At 38.9% G+C, this 24,030-nt stretch overlaps 1 protein-coding gene and 1 long non-coding RNA gene across 2 annotated transcripts in view; both read left to right on the forward strand.

Annotated features, from left to right (window-relative positions):
* Positions 1 to 15,959, forward strand: part of LOC138151660 (uncharacterized) — a 24,821-nt gene extending 8,862 nt beyond the window's left edge. Inside the window, exon 2 of the long non-coding RNA XR_011165883.1 lies at positions 15,316 to 15,959. This is a non-coding gene — a long non-coding RNA (uncharacterized lncRNA). The remainder of the gene's footprint in view (positions 1 to 15,315) is intronic.
* The window catches only part of ABCA12 (ATP binding cassette subfamily A member 12), a 239,402-nt gene that overhangs the window by 46,795 nt on the left and 168,577 nt on the right, over positions 1 to 24,030 (forward strand). The gene's annotated exons all lie outside the window — the stretch shown is intronic.

Consider the following 24,030-nt stretch of genomic DNA (forward strand, 5'->3'; position numbering starts at 1 on the left):
TATATATATATATATATATATATATATATATATATATATATATATATTACCTCATGTCACTGTAATGTAATACCCAAAGAAAGGCAATTTCCCAGGTTCAGAATACCAGCACAGGTGCTCTCCATTTTATTCAGTGACCAACCAAGAACAGAGAAGATCAAAACATGACATCATTCCAAATACAGCATTTACTAAATGTGATTAAATAATCTCCAAGGACTACCCCACCCCAGGACCTTCCAATCATTCAATCAATTACAAAGTCCCTGGTCTAAATACTTCTCCACCCCTAGGCTATACCTTCATTTAGTCCACCACAAAACCCCTCTTCTCAAATGGAGATTAGTTTCCAAACATAAGTAAAGTACCTTCATTTGTCAATCACAGAGCACAAAAAGGTCAAAAGTTCCCCACCCCTGGATCACAATTGAATCTATCCCAGAGTTACATCAAGTTTAAACACAGCACTTAATACCCAAGTGGAGGTCTTTTCTTCATCTTGACAAGTTCTCAGCAATCTTAGTTCCTGGGGAGACAAGGCTTAGCAAGGCCACAAGATACGTTGCCAGTCCCTTCATTAATTCATCCTCTGTCTGTAGAACAGTCCTAGAACCCCTGAAAACATTAGCAAAGCCCTCTCCCAGGATTTCTGTAAACATACAACAAGAAAATCCTTCTTCAGGGCTTCTGAACCAACAGAAAGGTTCCCAGACCCCTGCAACAACAGCACTGTCCTTCACCAGTGGACAGTATTCACTCTGTCTGCAGGACGGTCTCCAGACCCCTGCAACAACAGCACTGTCCTTCACTAGTGGACAGTATTCACTCTCTGTCTTCAGGACAGTCTAAAGGCTTCTTAGCCAACAGCCAGGTTCCAGGACTTCTTCAACAGGCCTGTCTTTCACCAGTGGACAAATCTGGCAAAACAACATCAAAACAGACAGACAAAGTACCAGCAAAACAGCCATGTCTCCTCAGTCCTTGGCAGCTCAGGGGGCAGGTCTCAAAAGTCCAGGGCAATTCAAAGTGGCCACCAGCAATTCTCTTAGTCTCTCTCTCTCCACGAGGTGCTGCTTCCAAAAGAAAGTTCTTCTGCCTCTCACTTGTCTCTCCAAATCTACATCACCAGCTCCTCCCAGTTCGTGTCTCTCTTTTCAAGTCAACAAGTCCATCCCACAGGTGGGATTAACAAGCTCTGGGTTTTAACACAATCAATTTGAAAAACTAAGCCAATACAGGGGAATCTTTAAATGCCATTACTATCACAGTCACATACAATGCAACCGAATCTCTCTGTCTCAAGGCCCCTATCCTAGGTCAAGGTTCTAAAGGATCTAATGTTCTCCTCAGGTTCTCCATTGTGAGATGGCTGACATGCTTCATTGTCCCAGTGAAAAGCAAAGTTATCACTCCAAAGAACAGTTAAGCCTACACTGTTCTAGTATGTTCAGTACAGATAGAGGGGGAAAGCAAGAGCTTGCCATTCCTGGAAACCTAGGGAACTACTCTAATGAGCACTGAATACCCAGCTTTACTAAGAGGTGCCTGAAAGTTCTCATCTTCATTCTGATCCATGCTTCCTGACCACGTAACGTCCCTGTCCCTCTCCTCTGGATTTCAAATTAGGTCTGAATATTTGTAAGCCATCTCTGTAAATTGTTCCTTGGTTGACCTGGGTCTGATATAGTGGAAAGTGCCCTGATATTGGCATTGGAAGATCTGTCTTCAAATCCTATCTTTTGACCTTGGACAAGTCATTCAATTTATCTGAGCCTCAATTTCATCTGTATAAGGAGGGAGTTGGGCGAGATGAATTCTGAGACTCTTTTCAACTCTAGAATATGATGCAGCGATTCCTGTTTTGGAGTGTTTGCTCTGGTATTTTCCCTATTTTCTTTCATCATCAGAACTTTATTGTCTCTTGCCTCACTACTTCAGTCACATACTTTTTGGTAAGTAATAACAGAAATTAATGACTAGGAGTCAATTAAACCCTCCTGAATCGTTAAGTAGCTAAGATCTTATGGTATCAGGCTACACCATGCAGTAACTTCATCCAACTGTATCTGAGTCAGGGCAATATTGGGGTAAAAACCTGAACTTGGAGTCTGCAGAATCCTGGGTATACCACTTACTTGTATGATCTTAGGTAAGACACAAACTCTCTGAGCTTCAGTTTCTTCCTCTGTAAAATTAGGCAGTTAGATGAGATGACCTTTAAAATCCTTTTCAGCTTTAGTATTCTGTGAAAGAACTCTGGAAGTCCCTTAAAGAAGACACTCATATATTGGGAATTTAAGACCCATGGCAAATTAGTTAAGGAGGATTGTTAATCAGGTAGTCCCTCTAGCAGACCAAAAATCATACCATGGAGACAGGTGATTACTGTAACTCTTTTTACTATAGTGACACTGAATGAAAAATGGCATGAATGATGTGTATAATTGTGCTCATTTCCAGTAACGGATTCTAATCTTCAGAGCTATAACTAGCCCAATGCAAACTGGACTTTCCTCCAGGGTATTGATGTAGGTGATGAGAGCAAACTATTTTCTCCACTACTGAAAAAAAAAAAAACCTTCCAAGATCCTGGTCTCATTTCAAAGAAGGGTAATATGTTCAGATAGGGGAACTGTAGTTTGGGCACCTAAATTCTAAGAGTAGATGATTCCCTTAATAAAAGCCCTATTATTTTTCTTGGAGAAAGTAGAAGAATGTAAATTCAGGAGGGTCATTGAAGACTGGGTATAACTGGATTTTTTGAATCTCAATTAAGGTAATCGTAGTGAAAACATATACAGAAATGTTGGGAGAGCTCTGTCCCCAACCACAAATTTAAACCAGTAAAAATTGCTATGGAATACCAAAGATGTATGATAGATAATTAAGTAACCATTTTCTCGGGTTAAATGGTGAGAGGTAGAGTGGTAGAGTAGGATTTTTCTTCATTTTGGTATTTATCAAATTCCAGATCTTTTAAAAAAAATTTATCTTGTGATTGGAGGAGAGGATATCCTGTGGGACTGCTATTTTGGGGCAGTGGGTAGGGCAAAACGGGGAGAAATTTTGTAACTCAAAATCTGATGGAAATGAATGATGTAAATCAGAAGTTAATAAAGTATTTGAAAAAAAAGAAATTTATCTTGTAATTTAGTGAAGATATATTTCTGCTCCCATATGAACTAAGCATGGGCACTTTATGTAAAATGTGTTTTGGTGTGGGTATTGGGGATGGTAATTCTCATGCACAGGGCGTGATGAAAGAATAGAATAATGAAAGAATTATATGAAAGAATAGACACTGCTAACAGGATTCAAAATGGAGTCACTGAAGATAAGAGTATGGTGTCTCCTACTAAGGGCATCAAACTAATCATAAAAAAAATTGAATTCTATTTTGGGGCATGTGTGGCATATGGCTTTGGGCACATCATCTTATCTCCATGTCTTTCAATCTATAAAATGCATGTAAATAATTTTCCTTGCTTTCCTGCCCAAGGCAAGCATTGCCCAGATTTAAGAATCAGTGTTTTTTTGAGGGAAACTTGGACAGAAGCAACTTAATTTTGGAGGGGAAAAAGGCATTCTCCTAAATCGTAGTAATTAGCAGTGTCTATTTTTGAAGGGGAAGAAGATCAGAAGAAGGAAGACTAAAGACTCAGATTTTTTAGCAGCATTTTAAAATTCATTAATATAGGAAAGCAGATTTAGAACTGCAAAGGACCTTAGCAGTCATCCAATCCAACCTCTTCATTTTACAGATGGAGAAACTGAGGATGACAGAGGTTGAGTGATCTACTTCCTATAAATCTATATATTGTATACTGTAAACTATAAAGAAACAGCCATTAAAACCACTTGGCATTAGTTAAAATAGAAAAATAAAGGGGCAGCTAGGTGGCGCAGTGAATCTAAGGTGGCCCTGGCGTCAGGAGGACCTGACTTCAAATTTGGCCTCATACACTTAACACTTAGTAGCCATGTGACCTTGGGCAAGTCACTTAACCCCAATTGCCCTGCCTTCTCCTCCCCAAAAAGCCCCCCCAAAAAGAGAGAGAGATAGAGAAAGAAAGAAATCAATAAAACAATCTTTAAAAAGAGGGAGAATAAAAAATAATGGAACTTGTTCAATAAACCTGAAAATATAAATTACTTAGGAAAGAATTCTGTACTTGATACAAACTGCTGGGAAAACAGGAAAGCATTTTGGCAGAAATTAGGCCAGCAACTTACCCCATATTCCAAAATCATCTGAATGTTAATGATAATACCATAAAAATTAGAAGAGAAACAGATCATATACTGTTCACAGCTATGAGAAGATAAATTTTTAACCAAAAAAAGGGATAAAGACAATTGTAAAATATGTTTGCTGACATGGAATTGAAAAATTTTTGTACAAACAAAATTAGTGTATTCTAGGATACAAAAGGCAGAGTTGCCTGGGGAGAAAGAATTTTTGTATCAAACATCTCTGCCAAGAGTTTGGTATCTTCAATATAAAGACAAATAACAAAAATATATAAAAACAAAAGTCATTTTATAATAAATGAATTATCAAAGTCCATAAAAACATAATAACAAATGTACATTTTAAGTACTATATGAAAGAAGTCTCCAGATCACTAATAGTGACAGAAATATAATCAAAACAACCCAGAAGTTTCACCTCCTACTAGTAAACGGCAAAGATGGCAAGATGGGAATAGTTAATGTTGAAAGGATTGTGTAAAGAGATAAACAATGATGAATTGTTGGTGAAATGCATATTAGCAAAATCATTCTGGAAAACAATTCAGAATTCTGTAATTAAAGTTTTTAAAATAGCCATACCTTTTTAGCCCAGACTCCATATACATCAAAACATTTATAATCACACCAGAACCAGTAGAATTTGAACCTAAGTCATCTGACTTCAGAGCTAGAGTTTTTCCACTGTGGAAGTTGAGGTAAAGCAAAGACTGGACCAGTCCTTGATTGATATAGTTGGTGGGGGGGAGTGGAAGAAGGAGGGAAGTTATGTATGGGAGGGGAGGATTATGAACTGGCTAAGAGTTAGATTAGTAGACTGAAATCTCTTATAACTTCAGGATTTAACGATTCTAGCTCTCCTATTCTCACTACTAGAAAAGTTTTCTCTTATTAAAAAAAATTTCCATACTACACTTGTTTGTGACTGAATGTCAAAGGAGAAAGTTAGATGTATAATGAGGGTCTTTATGAATTACTACATACAAAGCCTCAAACCAAAATAACACTCTTCTAGGCATTGAGGTAATTTTTCTATTTTGGCTGAGGTCCAGTGAGAATCAAATTAGAACTAGTGAGACTGAAACTGGCTGCTGATTGTTTCTGGAGGCATTCCACTCCATTTGCTTTTTGTTGTTCAGTCATTTTCACCTGCGTCTGGCTCTTCATGACTTTATTTGGGGGCTTTCTTGGCAAAGATACTAGAACACTTTGCCATTTCCTTCTTTGTCTTATTTCACAGATGAGGAAACCGAGGCAAATGGAGTTAAGTGACTTGCCCAGGGTCACACAGCTAGTATGCATGCTCTATCCACTGTGTCTCATAGTTGCTCATTTGCAAGAGCTCTGAGCTTAAAAATGTATCTTCCTATAACTTCCACCCATTGCTCCTAGTTGTGCTATTTGGGTCCAACCAGAGCTTGCCTATTTCCTCTTCCATGTGGCAGACCATCAAACAGGGAAGATACCCATTAACTCTCCCTCTTCCCACAGCATGCTCTTTTCAGTAGGCTAAGTGTCCCTGTTTCCTTCAGTGCACCCTCATCAGTCTGATCACCTACCTCTGACCATATTGTCTGTCAGCTTTGGGAAGTACTTTGGGATCCATTGTCTTCATCTGTTCCCATTTGTCTGTTTGACTTCTGCTTCCCGTTCTCTTTCTATGGGGTTTAATCAAGCCTGACTTAATGTTCATGTGGCCATTGACCTGGAAGAAATCTCAGTTGCTACCTAATTCAAGCCCCTCATTTTACAGATGTGAAAACTGAGTCCCAACAGAGTTAACTTACTTTCCCATAGGTGTTAGAAGCATATTTTGAAGCCAAGTTCTTTGATTCAAGGGCTGGGGTTCTTTTCACTATGCCATAGTGCCCGGTCTTCAGATAGATGGAACTTAAAAACCACAGTCCATTTTAAAGGATCACAATACATTAAACAATGTGCAATGTATGAGGCTGGCATGATGTGAAAATGAATAGATATTTATTGAAATGTTTTAGTGGGAAAAGCTTGTGATTTACAGAATTGCACAGAGCAAGAAGAAAAATTGGCCAGATCATGAAAAATTGAAATGAAAAGATGAGCGAGATCACCCCCAATTAAGCTGCTTCTCCTGATCCTCGAAGCAGTCAATCCTAAAGCAGTATGAGAGGTCATCTCTGAAATTACAGGTTAACTTTTAGAGGCTCACCCAGGTCTCATTTTCATTATTTACCAATATGCCAAAGTGTTGGTATTCTAGCTTGCTGATCAATATTTTAAGAAGGCCATATCCTTCATTTACAGGTCAAGATATCTCATAAAAAAGCAAGAGAGGGGCAAATATTTTCTCCCACTGGCACTTGAAACAGAATTCCATAGCTCTCAGACTCTTATTCTTAGAGTATCTATACTAGCTAAGGCTCTATATTTTTGCTTTAACTTTTGCTTTCTTATAGTCACTCATGATTTCACCTGAAAGAGAACAATTACTTTATATTTTAATTTTTTTTGTTGCTGTTTTTTAGTTTTTTTTCTAACTACCACAGCACATTACCACTCCACACTGTCCCGTTTCTTTGTTTTTGTTGTTGTTGCTTTTTAAAATGTTTTTAATCAAATGCTTTATTAACTTCCAGTTTACATCATTTATTTCTGCAAGATTTTGAGTTACAAATTTTTTCCCTGTTTTTTCCCCTACCCACCACCCCAAAATAGCGATCCCACAGGATATCCCCTCCTCCAATCTGCTCTCTCCCATATCTTCTGCCATACCCCTCCCACTTTGCATTAAAGTATGGTGGATCTCTATGCCCCAGTGCCTGTATGTCTAATTTCCCAGTTACATGTAAAATAATATTAATAATAGTATATGTATATATATATATATATATATATATTTAAACATTTGATTTTAAAACTTTGAATTCCAGATTCATTCCCTTCTTCCTTTGTCACCCACCCTTACTGGGAAGATAAGCAATTCAGTATAGGTTGTACGTGTGTAGCTATGCAAAACGTTTCCATAGTGGATATATTGTGAAAGACTGACTATATTTCCCTCCCTCCTATCCCACCTCCCACTTGTTCTATTCTCTACTTTGATCCTGTCCCTTTTCAAAAGTGAGTGCTTCCAACTTCCCTCCCCCTCAGCTTGCCCTCCCTTCCATCATCCCCCCTCTCATCCCCTTCCCCCCTACATTCCTGTAGGGCGATATATCCTATTTAGTGTGTATGCCATTCCCTGCCTAAACCAAATTTGATGGGAATAAGGTTGACCCATTCCCTTTTACCCTCCTGTTCTTCCCCTCCATTGTAACCATTTTCCCTTGCCTCTTCTACGTGAGACAGTTTACCCCATTCTGTCTCTCCATCTCCTCTCATTATATTCCTCTCTCACCTCTTAATATCACCTTTCAAGTATCATCCCTTCCTATTAAATTGGTCCTGTGCCCTCCATCTATGTAAACCTGTACAAGTATATACACACATTCACATATGTATTCAAACGCCCATATACCCTTCTATATAGACATATATGTGTGTGTGTGTGTTTATATTCCCTTCAACTATTCTCATACTGAGAAAAGTTTCATCAGTTACAATTAGCATTTTTCCTTGTAGGGATGTAAATAGTTCAACTTTGATAAGTTCCTTATGATTTCTTTTCCCTGTTTACCTTCTCATGCTTCTCTTGATTCTTGTATCTGAATGTCAAATTTTCTATCCAACTCTGGTTTTTCCATCAAGAATGCTTGAAAGTCCTCTATTCCACTAAATGTCTTTATTTCCCCCTGAAACATGATACTGAGTTTTGCTGGGTAGGTGATTCTTGGTTTTAATCCCAGCTCCTTTGACCTCCAGAACATCATATTCTAAGCCCTTGGATCCCTCAGTGTGGAAGTTGCCAGATCCTGTGTTATCCTGATTGTGTTTCCACAATATTCCAATTGTTTCTTCCTGCCTGTTTGTAATATTTTCTCCTTGATCTGGGAATTCCAGAACCTGGCTATGATATTCCTAGGAGTTTTCTTTTTGGTATCTTTTTCAGGAGGTGATCGGTAGATTCTTTCAACCTCTATTTTGCCCCCTGGTTCTAAAACATCAAGGCAATTTTCCTTGAGAATTTCTTGAAGGATGATTTCTAGGTTGTTGTTTTTTTTATCATGGCTTTCAGGTAGTCCAATAATTTTAAAATTATCTCTCCTGGATCTATTCTCCAGGTCAGTGGTTTTCCCAATGAGATATTTCACATTGCCTTCTATTCTTTCATTTGTTTGGATCTATTTAACAGAATCTTGATTTCTCATAAACTCGTTAGCTTCCATTTGCTCCAGTCTAATTCTGAAGTAATGATTCTCCTCATTGAGCTTTTGAGATTCTTTCTCCATCTGGCAAATTCGGCTTTTTAAGGCATTCTTCTCCTCATTGCCTTTTTTAGCCTCTTTTGCCATCTGAGTCTTTTTTTTAAGGTGTTATTTTCTTCAGTCGGGTTGTTGACTCTCATTTCATAATTTTCTTGCATCATTCTCATTTCTTTTCCCAGTTTTTCCTCTACTTCTCTTATTTGGTTTTCAAAATCCTTTTTAAGCTCCTCTATGGCCTGTAATCAGTTCATATTTTTCTTAAAAGCTTTTGTTGTAGGAGTTCTGACTTCGCTGTCTTCCTCCTGTTCCATGCTTTGATCCATTTTTGTCACCAAAATAGGAGTGTAAAGTTGGGTTGCTCTGCTTGATTTGCTTCCCTCATTTGCTCATGTTGCCCCTCAATTACTTGACTTTTGGGCTTTTTGCCACAGTAGGACTCTGCTACCAGACAGGGGAGCTTTGTACCAATCAGTGGGGTTTTCTCAGCTGCTGAAGGTATTAGTTAGGTGCCCTCTCTGAAGCCTCCACACTCTCTGGCAAGCTGGTCATACATCCCAGGACCTCCACCCTAGAGCACAATCCAGATCCAAGCAGGATAAAGCAAGAGCAATTACCCCTCAGACTGGTTGCTTGGTCCCCCTACAATATGCAGGCCAGGAGCTGAAGCTGCCACATGGCTGCACCTGCACGGACAGTCTCTGTGCCTTAGCTGCTTATCACCCCAGGGGCAAAGACCAACTGTACTCCCAAACTACTTGATCCCAAAGTCCACACTGCACTGACCTCTTACTTTGTCCTTAACATCTATGTGTTGATAATTCTGGAAACTGCCACAGCTGCTGGTGATCTGAAGTTCCTCCAGCTGGTGACTGGTCAGGCCGGCCCTAAGGCTAAAACCTCAGGCTCACACTGGGCTGGGCTTGGCTCCCAGAGCACTATGTTGACCACTTCCTACTGGCCTGCTGGGCTGTCCTCAGCTGGAGCTTAGCTTCTCTGTGTCATTTTGTGGGTTCTGTAGCTCCAATGGTTCTTCAGTGTCACCTTTTACATGAATTGGAGGAGGTGGAAGCCAGAGCCCTGTGTAAGTCCTGTTTCTACTCCACCATCTTCTGTTGTTGTTGCTTTTTAACAAACACTGTGATTGTGGATAGAAAACTGACCTCAGAAGACCTAAATTTAAGTTACATTTCTGATACACCTTGGCTGCGGTACCCAGGGCAAATCCCTTAACCTCTCAGTTTCCTAGGCAGTACTCCAAAGACACTAAATTACAGAGAAGGTGGTACCTCCAATGGCAGAGGGTTTTCTTATCTGCAATTTCCTTATATCAATAAAATTATGCATCCAGTCCTTATACTTTTATCTTTTTTTTTTTTTGCCTTTTGGAGGGCAATTGGGGTTAAGTGACTTGTCCAAAGTCACATGGCTAGTAAGTGTGTCAGTTATCTGAGGTCACATTTGAACTCAGGTCCTCCTGACTCCAGGGCCGGTGCTCTATTCACTGTGCCACCCAGCTGCCCCTTATACGTTTATCTTTTATCTTTATACTACCTTCATTTCCAAATACATCCTTTCTGTCTCCCTTACTCAGTGAGCCATCTTTTGTAACAGAGAAGAAAAGAGTTTGGCGAAAACTAGCGAACACATTAGTGGAGTGTTATAGCGTACCCAATATCACCACTAATAGTTCCTCGCTTCTGCTGTGAAAGGAGGGTTAGGCAGAAAACAATCACTTTTTGGTGTGTACTAATAGTTTTATTCTTGCAATTATGACTAGGACATAGTAGACTCTGAAGGGAAAGAAAATAAGAAAGGAGCTGGTAGGAAGAATGTGATTTCTGCTCTTCTCTAGGCTTGAACACAGTGTATCTAAAACTGCTTAATTTCCTTATGTTGCTCTCCATGGTATCAGGCTGAGACTCAGAATCCATGTTTCCCTCAGACAGGCTGCCCCAGAGTGCCCAGACAAAAGCAAAAGCCCATTAAATCTGGAAGAAAAAAAGAGAGAGAGAAGAAGCAAAATGCATTCCATTTCTCATTTAATCTACTTCCTAACTCATTGCCCACTTTCAGTTCCTTTCAGGTACCAAGTTTGCTACCCAGAGCCGCTTTTCCTGGCTGTGCTAGAGGATTCTTTTCTCCTAGGGAGTGTGCATGCCAGTGGGACAGCCTAGGGAGGTGGGGGATGGAATAATGGTGGTGTTGACATGAATTAGATTTTATTCTTATAGGCTCATTAAGGCAGACACTGTGAGTTATACTTTCCTATATTTCCCTTTGTAACCTTGCATCGGAGTGAAAAGATTGCTATGTTTAGAGGTAAAGGGCCTGGGAGTTGAATCCTGATTCTGAAAATTATTGCATGACCTTGGACAAGGACAACTTTGTATAGGCCTAGGCCTCAGTTTCCCCATCTGTAAAATGAAGGACTTGGACTGGATAATCCCTGAGGTCCCTTAAGCTTCATCTCGATAATTCTCTGATTGTGTCAAGCACAAAGTATATATTTAATAAATATTTGTGGAATGAAGGAGTGAAATATCATGTATTAGATTTGGAATCAGGCATTGTTGTTGTTCAGTCATGTCAGCCTCATCTGACTTTCTGTGACCCCATTTAGCGTTTTCTTTGCAAAGATACCATAGTGATTTGCCATTTCCTTCCTCAATATTCAGGAGATCTGAATTCGAATTCTAGCTTTCCTATTAGCTACTTATGTGCCCCTGGCCATGTCTCTCCTTTTCTTCAGAGCTCTATTTTCTCATTATCATTATTCTCCCTAATAATTATTATTGGAATTCTAGGTGACATAGTGGATAGAGTGCTGAGTCTGGAATCAGGAAGACTCTTCTTCCAGAGTTCGAATCTGGCCTTGTACATTTACTAGTTGTGTGACCCTGGGCAAGTCACTTGACCCTGTTTGCCTCAGTTTCCTCATCTGTAAAATGAAGTGGAGAAAGAATGGCAAGAAAACCCCAAATGGGGTTACAAAGAGTTGTACATGACCAAAAAATGGCTGAAAAAGAATTATTATTAATAGAAATTATAATTAATAGAAAGAATATAATTATTAATAGAGAGAAGTCTGGCTTTATGATCTCTAATTTGTTTCCTAGCTCCCTATCCTATGATCCTATAGGCCCTTGAATTTATCATTACTAGCCCAGGTCAAGGAATTGGAATAATCCCTTATCCATCAAGGGGAGGGCCAGAGATTTGAATCCATATGGGGGTTAGAGGGTGTATAAAGATTGGATTTTGAAGAGAGTAAGGGTTTTGAAGACTGAATAGCCAAATGTGCAATATAGGGACAGCAACAAGACATTTCCAAAGTTGCCAGGAGGCTGCTGAGGAAACATGCAGAGAGAATAAAAGCTGAAGTCAATGTGGTCTCTCCCTGCATCATTAATCTCTGCCCTGTGGGGGAGGGTCAGTTGCTTTGAGATTGCTAATGCAAGTGGGCCCAGCAGCAGCAGCAGCAGGTATGGGATATTAAAACAGAGAGGCTGTAACAACCAAGGGAAATGAAACTGCAGTGTCTCCCCAAGTGCCACATGGCTGTCGGTTGAAAAAATGACAGAAGGAAGCTGCAGAAAGAAACTGAGCTGCTGATAAAGCCGCGCAATTTCCCATCAATCACCGGCACATCACTAAAGAACTGCCAGCTGGCTAATGGCTAACCAGCCTTTAAAAATGAAGGGAGGGAGATCCTGGGAATTACACAACCAGCTTCTGCAAAACTTTCCTTTAGTACAAGGAAAAGTGGGAAAAAAAACCCCACTTTAAAAAGCCTATTCAGGCTTTTAAAATTGAATAAAAGGAAATTGTGTCCTTCTAATTCGATAACTTTTTTCTTTCTTTTGATTGATGCTTGTCTTAACATTGATCTTATTTCCCTATATTCTCCTCAGCTTCAAGTGTGGCCTTGTGAAAAGAGAAAAGCAGTTATGAAAAAACTACCAACATAGTGATACTTTGTAACACTGTGTGCAAAATTCTGCAACTGTTGTTTCCCACCTTTTTGAGAGAAGGGATTTATGCTTCACCTTTTCTTCTCTGGAACCAAGATTATTCATTGCAACTAATCAGAATTCCCTGCTGCTAATTTCCTTCCTTCCTTCTGGAGGGAGGAAGGAAGGTGGGGCAATTGGAGTTGTGACTTGCCCAAGGTCACACTACTAGTTTTGTGTTTGTGTTAAATGTCTGAGGCCAGATTTGAACTCAGGTCCTCCTGACTCCAGGGCCAGTGCTCTATTCACTGTGACACCTAGCCACCCCTGCTAATTTTCTTGAAAGAATTACCTAAATATCTATATTTAGACAAACCAGTGAGTAGCATGTCTTTGAGTGGTCTATTAAGGCTCAGAATAAGATTCCCACGAGGTAATTTAGAAAGCAGTGTGGTATAGTGGAATCATATCTATTTGGGGGCCACATAAAGAGTGGGAAATTCTAAAATGAGAAAGGAATATGATGAATAAGTTGAAAGAAGTACAATAGAGAAAAATGGCAAGAGAATTTTTGGATACTTAGCAACAGTAGGATTCTTGTAGTAAAATCTGAATTGGATGGGGGAAACCTATGTTCAGTTCCTGGCTCTGTGACTTTAGACAAGTCACAACCTCCCTGAGCCTCAGTCTTGTAAAATGTTATGATACTTTAGCCTACTTGTCTCACAAGGAAGGTGTTTATAAATGGCAAAAGGAAAAAAAGAAGAAGAAAAACCAGTGTAAACTGTGAGCAATCATTGTTATTATTAAGGGATTCATAAATATGGAATGAAATGTCAAGGCCCATAATAAGTTAAATCTACTTAAGAAAAAACAAAATGAAAGGTTAGTGTTCAGTGTGGGTAGAGGTTAAATAAGAGATTCCTTGTAAGAGACCTAGAAATGAGTGCATTAACATATTTATTAATATTTAAGAAGAGCTGCAAAGAAATGGTATTTTTTGCCAACAGTACAAAATCACTTAAGTTATTCAAAGCTACGGAGGATTTTGAGGCAATCCACAAAGGACTTAATTAAACCAGGTAATGGGGTAACACAATGGCAGATGATACTCAACGGAGATGAAAGCAAGGTAATATATAATGGAAGACTTTGCATTTGTGCACATTAATGAGCTCTAAATTGGCTGTGCCTCTCAGGAGAAGAGATCTCATAGTAAACAGTTTAAGGGGTACATAAGGTCAAAAAGTTCCAAAGCTTTAGTCAATAAGTTACATGGGAAGTGTCCAAAACAAAGCATTTTGGCTTCATCGTAGAGAAGATCCTTATGATAGTCCCTTCCTTGGGCATGTTAGTAAAGCTGCCTTAGAGGGAATGAGGACCCTTTATGATTGCAGTGGCTAAACCCAGTGTGGTATGGTGTAGTCAGGGAAGAAAGAATACTATATGTGTAATCATTTCATTGCTCAATAGCCCTCTCCTTAATATTAACAACATTCAGCCTTTTCAGTTGTGACCAACTCTTCATAACCCCATTTAGGGTTTTCTTAGCAAAAATACTAGAGTGGTTTGCCATTTCCTTCTCCAACTCATTTTACAGATGAGTAAATGGAAGCAAACAGGGTTAAGTGACTTGCCCAGGGTCACACAGGTAGTAAGTATCTGAGGTTGGATTTGAACTCAAGTTCTCCTGACTCCAGGTGGAAAGGTCCATCCAATGCGCCACCTAGCTGCCCTTAATAACTGTTTATCGTATTAGATAAATCCTGATTCTGCTCTTCACTGCCTGTGACCATGGGCAAGTCACAACATCATCATATATCCAGAGCTGCAAGGGACTTCACTGTCTAATAAATCCAATCTGCTCACTTTTGCACCTAAAGAAACTAAGGCTAAAAGAAGTTAAGTGACTTATCCAGGATCACACAATTACTACGTTTGAGAGATGGAATCTGAATTCTAGCTTATCCCAGATCCAGAAAATAGATGAATTTACAGTGTTCAAGGCAGAGTGCTAAGTACCAGGGATACAAAACAAAAAGATAGTCCCTGTTTTCTGAGAAATCAACTATTAGGTGCTTACTAAGGTCCAAAAACAGTCACAATGCCGGGAACAAATATACAATTGTTAATAGTCCCTGCCCTCAAACAGTTTGCTTTCTTTTGCGGGAGATGATGAATATCATGTTCTGAGTGGATGCTAAACCTACAGCTTTTCCCATTATACTGTGTCCTCATTTCTTCTCTGAGTCTCAGTTTCCTTCCCTGTAAAATAAAAGGGTGAATATGGATGAATTCTGAGATCCCTTTAAGATTATGAGCCTATGAATGAAGCCTGAGACAAACTTGATTTCTACTCAATTCTGTTCAATAGCATATTGTATTATAATGAGATTCCTGTGTTGTTGTTGTTTGCATGAAATAATCTTTTCTGGATTGAGGGAATGGAATATTAGGCTTCTTTAAATATTTTTTCATCTTGCCATTAGAATTTCAAAAACACCAAGAATGAATTTTCCTGCTGGTTGTTCTTTGCACAAGAGGGCAATGGATTTGGAGGAGAGCAACTTGATGTTGCAGAAGGAAGAGACCAGGAGCCTTAGCTTTAAGGCCAGGGGTCACCCAGATTGTCTCTTTATGGTTGGCAAAGGTCTGGGTAATGGAATCTTTTGTCTGGGAGGGAAAATCAAGTCTGACAGGAAGACAGCCATGCTCCCTATCAGCGGCTCCGTTTGAAAGAAAAGGTTGTGACATACATTTTCTGTTGGCAGGTTGTGACATGCTTCTGTTTGTAGATAGACATCACATGAATACCAAAGACCTGAGAATGATACAGGCTGTTGAGAAGTGATGGGATCTGGAACCCGACTTCAGGCTTCCCAAGTGAATATACCATCTGTTGAGTAAAAGAAGTTACTGAGCTCTGGCTTCCTGGGAGAATCTTTAATTTCATCCACAATTCCTTCCATTAGACTTTTTTATTGTTTTTGAACAACAGTAGAAAAAAATTCTTCATGGAATTATCTGAGTTGAAGATAACCTATGTATTTTATAGCTTATGATTTATTCTCCTTTTTGAGGTACTAGATCCATTTGTAATTCTCATAGCAACCATGTTAAATAAATGTTATTCTTATGGGACAGTTGAGAATGTGAGCCATGGTAAAGAGAGTAATTTGTTTACAGTTGTAGAGTATGGCATTTGCAAAGTGAGGATTACATCAATTTTTTGACTCAACTTCACTAGCTAGCAGCAGGGTTTTAAACCTTTGTCAGTAAATTAATTTTTCAATGGCAGGTGAAAATGTAGGGAAAACCAGTGTTCTTAGGCATAGTGAAACAGCCTATGAGAAAGCTTGGTGGTGGAAAATGTCTGGATTATTGCTTTGTTCATTAAAGTAAATGAGTTAAAATAGGACTTGGAGTAAGTGTGTACACATGAAGTGCTTTTGCCAACCCCTAACTACCACTGTACTATTTTCCCCATCTTTCTTATGTATGAATAATGTTCAATATTAGAATATAAGCTTCCTGACAGTAGGGATTCTTTGATTCTTTATACCTAGATCCCTAGCACCTTGAATAGTGCCAAGCACACAGTGTGTGATAAATAAATATTGAATGACTGATTAGTAAAGTGTTGAGGAAATTCCAACTTGGCACCATTTCCATGATTTATGTAATAAGGGAATCTAAAGCTTAGTGTACGGTCTGTGTTGGTGCTTCTTAAACATTTTTGATTTAACTCAGGGACTACTTTGAGCACTTGTCAGTAGCGGTCCATGAATCCTATCTTTCCTACTTAGTAGAGAGTTTTATCCTAGGCTTTGAGGCTGGACCCAGCCAGGAAGTGGAAGGGAAATGGCCTCAGATGGAGGGTCAGGGGTACAAGGACTCAGGCTGGCTTTTACAGTCTTCTTCAGCTAATGTTCTCCACTGACATATAAAAATAGCTTTGATCAAATTTGGTGTCTGAGTAGGGCACAGAGAAAGGAGAAATAAGAGAAAAAGTTGCTGATCATATATACACTTTTGTTTACAACCCAAAATAAAACTTTGTAATGTATAGAAATATGCTTTTGATAAAAGAGCAGTGAACTAATATGTTTTTTTTTAACTAAGGATTTTATCAAAATGGGCACACATTAACAATCATTTGCAGGCAAGGCATTATTCAGTGCTAGGAACACAAGATCATGCCCACAAAGAGCTTATGATCTAATGGGGAGGAAGGATTTTTTGATCCCCACCTATGACATAATGGTAGTAGGGAACTCCCATATGTGAAATCTCTTTTAACTGATGCAGATAAGGAACTAGCCTATACTTGTAGTCATACAAAGATGCCTGGCTCACTGAGAGTTTAAGTAACTTCCTTGAAGTCACAGAGTATATGAAGAAGCAGTATTTGAATTGAATCAAGGTTTTCCTTGATTCAAGGCTAGCCTTCAATCAGCTGTGCCACACTGCCCCTTGTGGGCTTGGAATACAATATATACACACAGTAAGACATAAGGACGAAGGAGAGATCTATATAAAGCCATCTCCAATAAGTTTCATCCAAGATAATTTCAGAAGGGAGAGATCACTTTCACCTGTGTGGCAGCTAGAAGGTGGTGCTGGTGCTTATGGTGGTGGTGGTGGTGGTTGGTTGGGAAGACTTCACAGAGAAAGTGACAACCTGAGCTAGGTTATGAAGGATTTCAACAAAAATAAATGTAAAGGGCATGAGATCCAGGCAGGGTAGAACAGCTTATATGAAGGCTAGGAGGAGGGAAATAACCAGGTGAGATCAAGAATAGGCAGCAGTCCAGTTTTGTTGGAATCTAGATTGCATGAAGACAAATAGAGTGAAATCATGCTGGAGAGGCAAATTAATCATTTTGCTTTATAATTTAATTAATATTTGGACCTCAGTTTCCTAATCTGAGGAATGAGATGATTCCTTCTTCTTCTTTTGAAATTCTTGGACTCTCTAGTTTCCTTCAAATTTCAATGAAAACATTGCCTCCTATATGAGGTCTATCCTTCCAAACCCTTGACTTTGAGTGCCTCTCCCAAATCACCTTATATTTTTTGTATATATTTGATGTATACATGTTGCCTCACCTGAAAGACTGTAAGCTTCCTGGGGGCAAGAACTGTTTTATTTGTTTTTGTAGACTCAGCATCACAGTGCACATAGTAGGTATTTAATAATAAATATTTGTTCATTGATGCTTTAAATATTCATAGCACACAAGGTTGACCCATGTTCTCTAGACTACACACTGAAGCTCCTTGGACTGGGTGGCATCAAGGGTGGCACTAACGTGGCCTAGATGTTTTACTAACGAGTGCTCAGTTTCTGAATTTCCTAATTCTAGGTGTGGCCTGTCACAGTTTGCAAATTGTTTAGTCATGAATCTGGCTGCTTTCCCATGTCTACTTAATTCTGATATTACTCATGAGTTCATTCAATTGTAAGAACCAATTGATGGACTCTTTGCAGGAGAGAGGAGAGGATATTTTTTCAATGGCAGGGAATCATTTTTCATAAGGTCATATGACCTTTAGCTAGAAGAAAAGAACTTATAAAAGCTTTCAGGGAGAGCCAATTGGAGCTAATGGTAAATGACTCAGTTGACCTGACATGTCACTAAAATTATTCCTCTAATTTAGAAGATGAAGATTTTTTTCCTTTTGTGTGCCTACATCATTTATAAAATGATTCCTCTATTGTAAGAGGAAGAATAGATTCTATCAGCTCACAGAGTAGAATAAAGAATTTAGTATATCCTATTAGCCTTTGGGATGTCAAGACTGGTATTATCATAATTACTCAGCACTGATTCAGTGGAGAATTAGGGGTTGCTTTTCTTTGTCCCCTGTTGGGATCTATACAGTTACATCTTTCCATAGCATTTGAATAGAAAATGAAAGAATAAAAATAGCCCATTTATGTGAGCACTGGTGAACCAGCTGAGTTAGACCTGAATGATGGCAGCACTTCCTCCATGCCTTAGCAGATGGTATGAGTTACAGTTATAGTAACTCAAATGTTCATAAGCTGGTGAGTCACCTAAGGTGATGAACATCTCTCAACAGGTCTTCATATGAAAGACACAGGCCATCTTCTGTTTTGTTAAGGCATAAGATCATAGGATAATACAGAGCTGAGGACAGAAGCTACCAAGTCCAACCTTTTAATTTTACAAATGAGAAAACTGAGGGACAGAGTCATATTGCTAGTAAGTGATAACAAGTTTTGTGGAATGGAAGTTCTTTCAGGGCAGGTTCTGACTCCTTTATTTGGTCATCATATTCTAAAGTCTAGCACAGTGCCTGGTGTATTTAGTAAGCACTTAATAAATGCTTGTTTGGTTAATTGAAAAACCATGACATTTCACTGCTGCCTAAACTGTCTACCTTTAACATCTAGGCAGAATGTGTGACTGATTCTATTGTAAGCTTCATAGGTTACACGTTGGGGTTGTTTTTGGTTTTTTTTTTTTTGCTGTTTTTCTTCTATTTTTAGGTGTATTCAGTTTCATCAAAGACATTCCTTTATTTTCTTAATGAAAGATCAGTGAAGAGGTCGAGGTGTGTAATAGAATTCTCATAGGCCTTAGAGACAGAAGACCTGGATTTGAGTATTGGCCTTTCCACTTACTGAGTAGCCTTTTGCAAGCCATGCTTTGAACCTCAGTTTCCCCATCTGTAAAATGAAGATAAAATTACTCCTATTATGTTTTTACCTCACAAGAGTCAGGGAGGATGATCTCTATTTAAATAAATGTATTAATAAATAAAAAATAAACCATGATTCTAGTTTAATGGGCATTAACTTTTACTTCCATTTTTTCCATTCCATTTCCATAGTTTTCCACTAACTTTTACTTCCATTGTTATTTTGCTTGTTTCTTTCTCCTTCCAACTACTCCTCTCTTCACCCAAATATTGCCTTTTTATATTTGTTCTTTCTTCTGTTTTCATTTCTGTACCTTTCACTTCTTGGTCCTTCTCCCTAGAACATGATCACTCTCCATTATTCTATATTTGTTGTTCAGTGGTTTTTCAGTCATGTCTGATTCATGACCCTGAAGTGACCACCAGAAATCATACACCAATGCCCCTTAAACCTGCTAGAGGGGACCCCTACTAGGTTCCTTGGGAACCACCTAATAGGCCCCAATAGTAAAGAAATGTTTCACCTGTGTTGCTAGAAACATGCCACAGATTCCCACGGATTCTAAGGGATCATGGCTTCGCTTTGCTCCAGTAGGAGCAATACTTAAGGCTTCGCTTCAATATGAACGATACTAATGGCACTGCACCCCCTTAGAAACATACTCTGTTGCTAGCAACCACATTTTCTATAAAATTATGTCTAACAGAAAGCTCACTGCTGTCTTTCCCTCTGAGAGGCAGTCACCAGCCTGTTAATAAACACCGCTATCAAATTATTATTGGTTTCACTGTCTTGCTTTCTCGGTTGTCCATTACAACCCCATTTTCTTCTCCAGCTTATTTTACAGATGAGAAAACAGAGGCAAACAGAGTTAAATGACTTGCCCAGGATAACTTAGCTAGTAAGTATCTGAGGTCAGATTTGAACTCAGGAAGATGAATCTTCCTGATTCCAGGTCAGGCACTCTATCCACTGTGCCACCTAGCTGCCCAAAAGTTGATGTGTCAGAAGTAGAATATGGACCCACCCCTCCAATTTCTTCTGGACAATACTAGGTCACTACATAACACTGTAAAGTGATAGCATAACGGTATTCTCATTTGATCTTGAGAATTCAGATCTCTGTGTTGTCAGGGCAGATATATAGTGGAAACATCCCTGAATTCAAAGCTGGGAGATGAAGGTTCTAGTGATAAGCCTCTCACTACCTATCATATAGAGCTATTACAATTTTGAGGCAACTTGTTGGCACAGTAAATAGAGCACTGGGCTTGGAGTCTAGAAGAACTGAGTTCAAATTTGACCTCAAATACTTACTAGCTGAAGGCCCTAGGCAAATCATTTAGCTTCTGTTTATTTCCATTTTCTCAACTGTAATATGGGAATAATGACAGCACAACCTCACTGGGCTACTGTGAAGATCAAATGAAATATTTGTGAAGAGTTTAGTACAGTGACTGGCACATAGTAGGTACTACATAATTGCCCTTCCTCCCCAAGGACAGCATGTTGCAAGGCTTAAAATGCTATAGAAGTGTGACTTAATATTATTCTTCTTCCTTCCTTCTCTACAAATGAAGGAAATGAAACCCAAAGAGGTTCAAGGTCACACAGCTAGTAAGTCCCAGAGTTAGAATTGGAAAGCATGTCTTCTCTTTCCTCATTCAGTGTTCTTTCTGCTATTATATTCTGCCTCTGTAGATAAATAATAACTCAACAGTTTTTTAAATTATTTATTTACTTATAGTTTACAATATTCAGTTTCACAATCCCTTGAGTTTCAGATTTTCTCCTCCTCCCCACCATGGAGGCATGCAATCAAATATAGGATCTATAAATACCTTCATGTTAGACATTAGTCAATTTATAAAGATTATAACCAATGGAGTAAACAATGAAAAAGAGGAAACAAAACAAAATACAAAAGAGAGAGAGCAGGTAGTTTGCTTTAATCTGCATTCATAGTTTGTAGTTCTTTCTCTACATGTGTACATCCCTTTCCATCATGAATCTTTTGGAGTTCTCATAACTTTGCATTGCTGACAGGAACCCAATCTAATCAAAGTTAGTCGTCATACATACGATGTGTCTGTAACTGTGTACAATGTTCTCCTGGTTCTGCTCTCCTCACTCAGCATCAGTTTATATAAGTCTCTTCAGGTTATTATGGAGTCCATCTGCTCCTCATTTCTTAGAGCACAATAGTATTCCATTAATATTCATATACCATGGGGCGGCCAGGTAGCACAGCGAGTAAGAGCACCGGCTCCAGTGTCAGAACAACCTGGAGATCGAATCCTGGGCTCAGACACTTAGCACCCACCCAGAAACACCTGGCCGTGTAACCTTGAGCAAGTTACTTAACCCTGATTGCTTAAAAAAAAAAATATTCATATACCACAACTTGTTTATTTGTTCCCCAATTGATGGGCATCCCCTTGGTTTCCCATTCTTTGCCACCAAAAAATAAATATATATTTATAAATATTTTTGTGCATATGGGTCTTTTTCCCACTTTTATGATCTCTTTGGGATATGGCCCTAGAAGTGGTATTGATGTGTCAAAGGGTATGCACTTTTTTTATAGCCCTTTGGGCATAGTTCCAGATTGCTCTCCCAAATGGTTGGATCAGTTCACAACTCTACCAACAATGCATTAGTGTTCTAATTTTTTCACATCCACTCCAGCATTTATCATTTTCATGTTTTGTCATCTTAGCCAATCTGACAGGTGAGTTGTGGTACATCATCAACTCAACAGTTCTACAAACACTAATCTCTTACTGTGTGCAAAGCATTCTGATTATACAAGTACAAAGAATGAAATAATCCCCTTTCTCAAGGAGCTTCCATTGTAATGGGAAATTATACATATACATATATATGTATACATTTATATAGAAAATATATTGTATAAAGTGATTGAATATAAGTTAAAAAGTAGTAAATTATGAGGTAGTTTGAGAGGAGGACACTAGTAGTTTTACAAAGATGTGGAAGATAGTATTTGAATCCAAGGAATTGAGGGATTCTGAATGAGGAAATACATAATACATTCAAGGCTGGGAGCTGACCAGTGCAAAAGCACTAAGATTTGAGGAAGAGAGAAGGTTTATTTGGTTGGATTGCAATGTGAAGGAAGGAGAGTGATCAAAAATAAGGTTGGTAAGATAGTTTGGAGTCACATAACATATGACTTTAAAAGCTAAGCAAAGGAGTTTATTACTTATCATAGTTGCAGGGGTTCTTAAACTGGGGTTCATAAAATTGATCTTAAAATATATGTAGGGGCGGCCAGGTAGCACAGCGAGTAAGAGCACCGGCTCCAGTGTCAGGATGACCTGGGGATTGAATCTGGGCTCAGACACTTAGCACCCACCCAGAAACAACCAAGTTACTTAACCCCGGTTGCTTAGGGGCGGCCAGGTAGCACAGCGAGTAAGAGCACCGGCTCCAGTGTCGGGATGACCTGGGGATCAAATCCGGGCTCAGATGCTTAGCACCACACCCAGAAATAACTGGCCGTGTAACCTTGAGCAATTACTTAATCCCAATTGCTTTAAAAAAAAAAAAAATATATATATATATATATATATATGTATCAAGTATGTTTAGATCATGTATTTCAATATAACTGATTTCCTTTATAATGCTATGCATTTACAAACATTAGTCTGTGTATGGGTCTCTAGGTTTCATCAGAATGCCAAAGGGGGTCCATGTCACCAAAAGGTTAAGAAACTTTCATTTATGACCTAGAAACAATAAACTACTGCAATTGCTTGAAGAGGGGAGTTCCAGAGTCAGATCTGAACTTCAAAATAATTACTTTGGCATGTGTAGGATGGGCTGGAATGGGGAGATAATTGAGACAGAGAGGTTAATTAGGAGACTGTGGCAATAATGTAGGTGAGAGGTGATAAGGACCTGAACTAGGATGGTAGCTTTGGGAGGGTAAAGAAGGGCTTGGTTGTGGGATATGTTGTAGAGACAGAAACATCAGATTTTGACAATTGATTGGAAATGTGGAGGGAAGGAGACAGAGGAGCTGAGGATAATTCCTAGGTTTAGTAACCTAGGAGACAAGAAGGATTTTTTGACAAAAATTAGAAAGTATGGAACAAGAAAGGGTTTAGGAAAAGAGATAATGAGTTCAGTTGTGTACATGTTGAGTTTAAGATGAGGATGCCACATGATAGTAGTAGTTCAGTTTGAGAGTTAAACATAAAATATATTTTGAGGAACAGTATGAAATAAAGCTAGGGAAAAAAAAGTTTGGAGACAGATTGTGGAGGACCTTAATAATAGCTTACATGTATATGGAATTTTCCTCACAAGAACCCTCTGAAGTAGGTAGCAAAAAAGCATATTCGTTTTCAAGGTACGAAAACACAGGCATCAGTCGGGGAAGGGATTTGTTCAGGATCACAAAGCTAGGAAGAATCAGAATTAGGAATTAAACCCAGATCTCCAGCACTCATCGAACTATAGAAGGAGACATCTAGTACAGCCCATACCTGCACAAGCTTTTCCTCCACAATGTACCCAGCCTTTGCTTAAAGAAATCAAGTGAGAAGAAACCTATTACCAAAGGACACAGCCCATTTCATTGGCATAGGTCTAAATGTGAAAGTTTTTTCCTGTATCAGACCCAAATTTACCTCTTTCCAACTCTCTACCCATTGCTCCTGGTTTTGCTCCTTGGGGTCAACTCAAACAATTCTAATATCTCCTCACATAACAGTGGTTCAAATTCTTGGAGACAGTTTTCATGACTGCCTCTCCCCCCCCAATTCTTTACTTTTCTAAGATAAGA

Source organism: Petaurus breviceps, unplaced genomic scaffold (genome assembly GCF_028583685.1).
Source record: "Petaurus breviceps papuanus isolate PSGF00001 unplaced genomic scaffold, PetGlider_PUasm1.0 90903, whole genome shotgun sequence".
Lineage (NCBI taxonomy): Eukaryota > Metazoa > Chordata > Mammalia > Diprotodontia > Petauridae > Petaurus > Petaurus breviceps.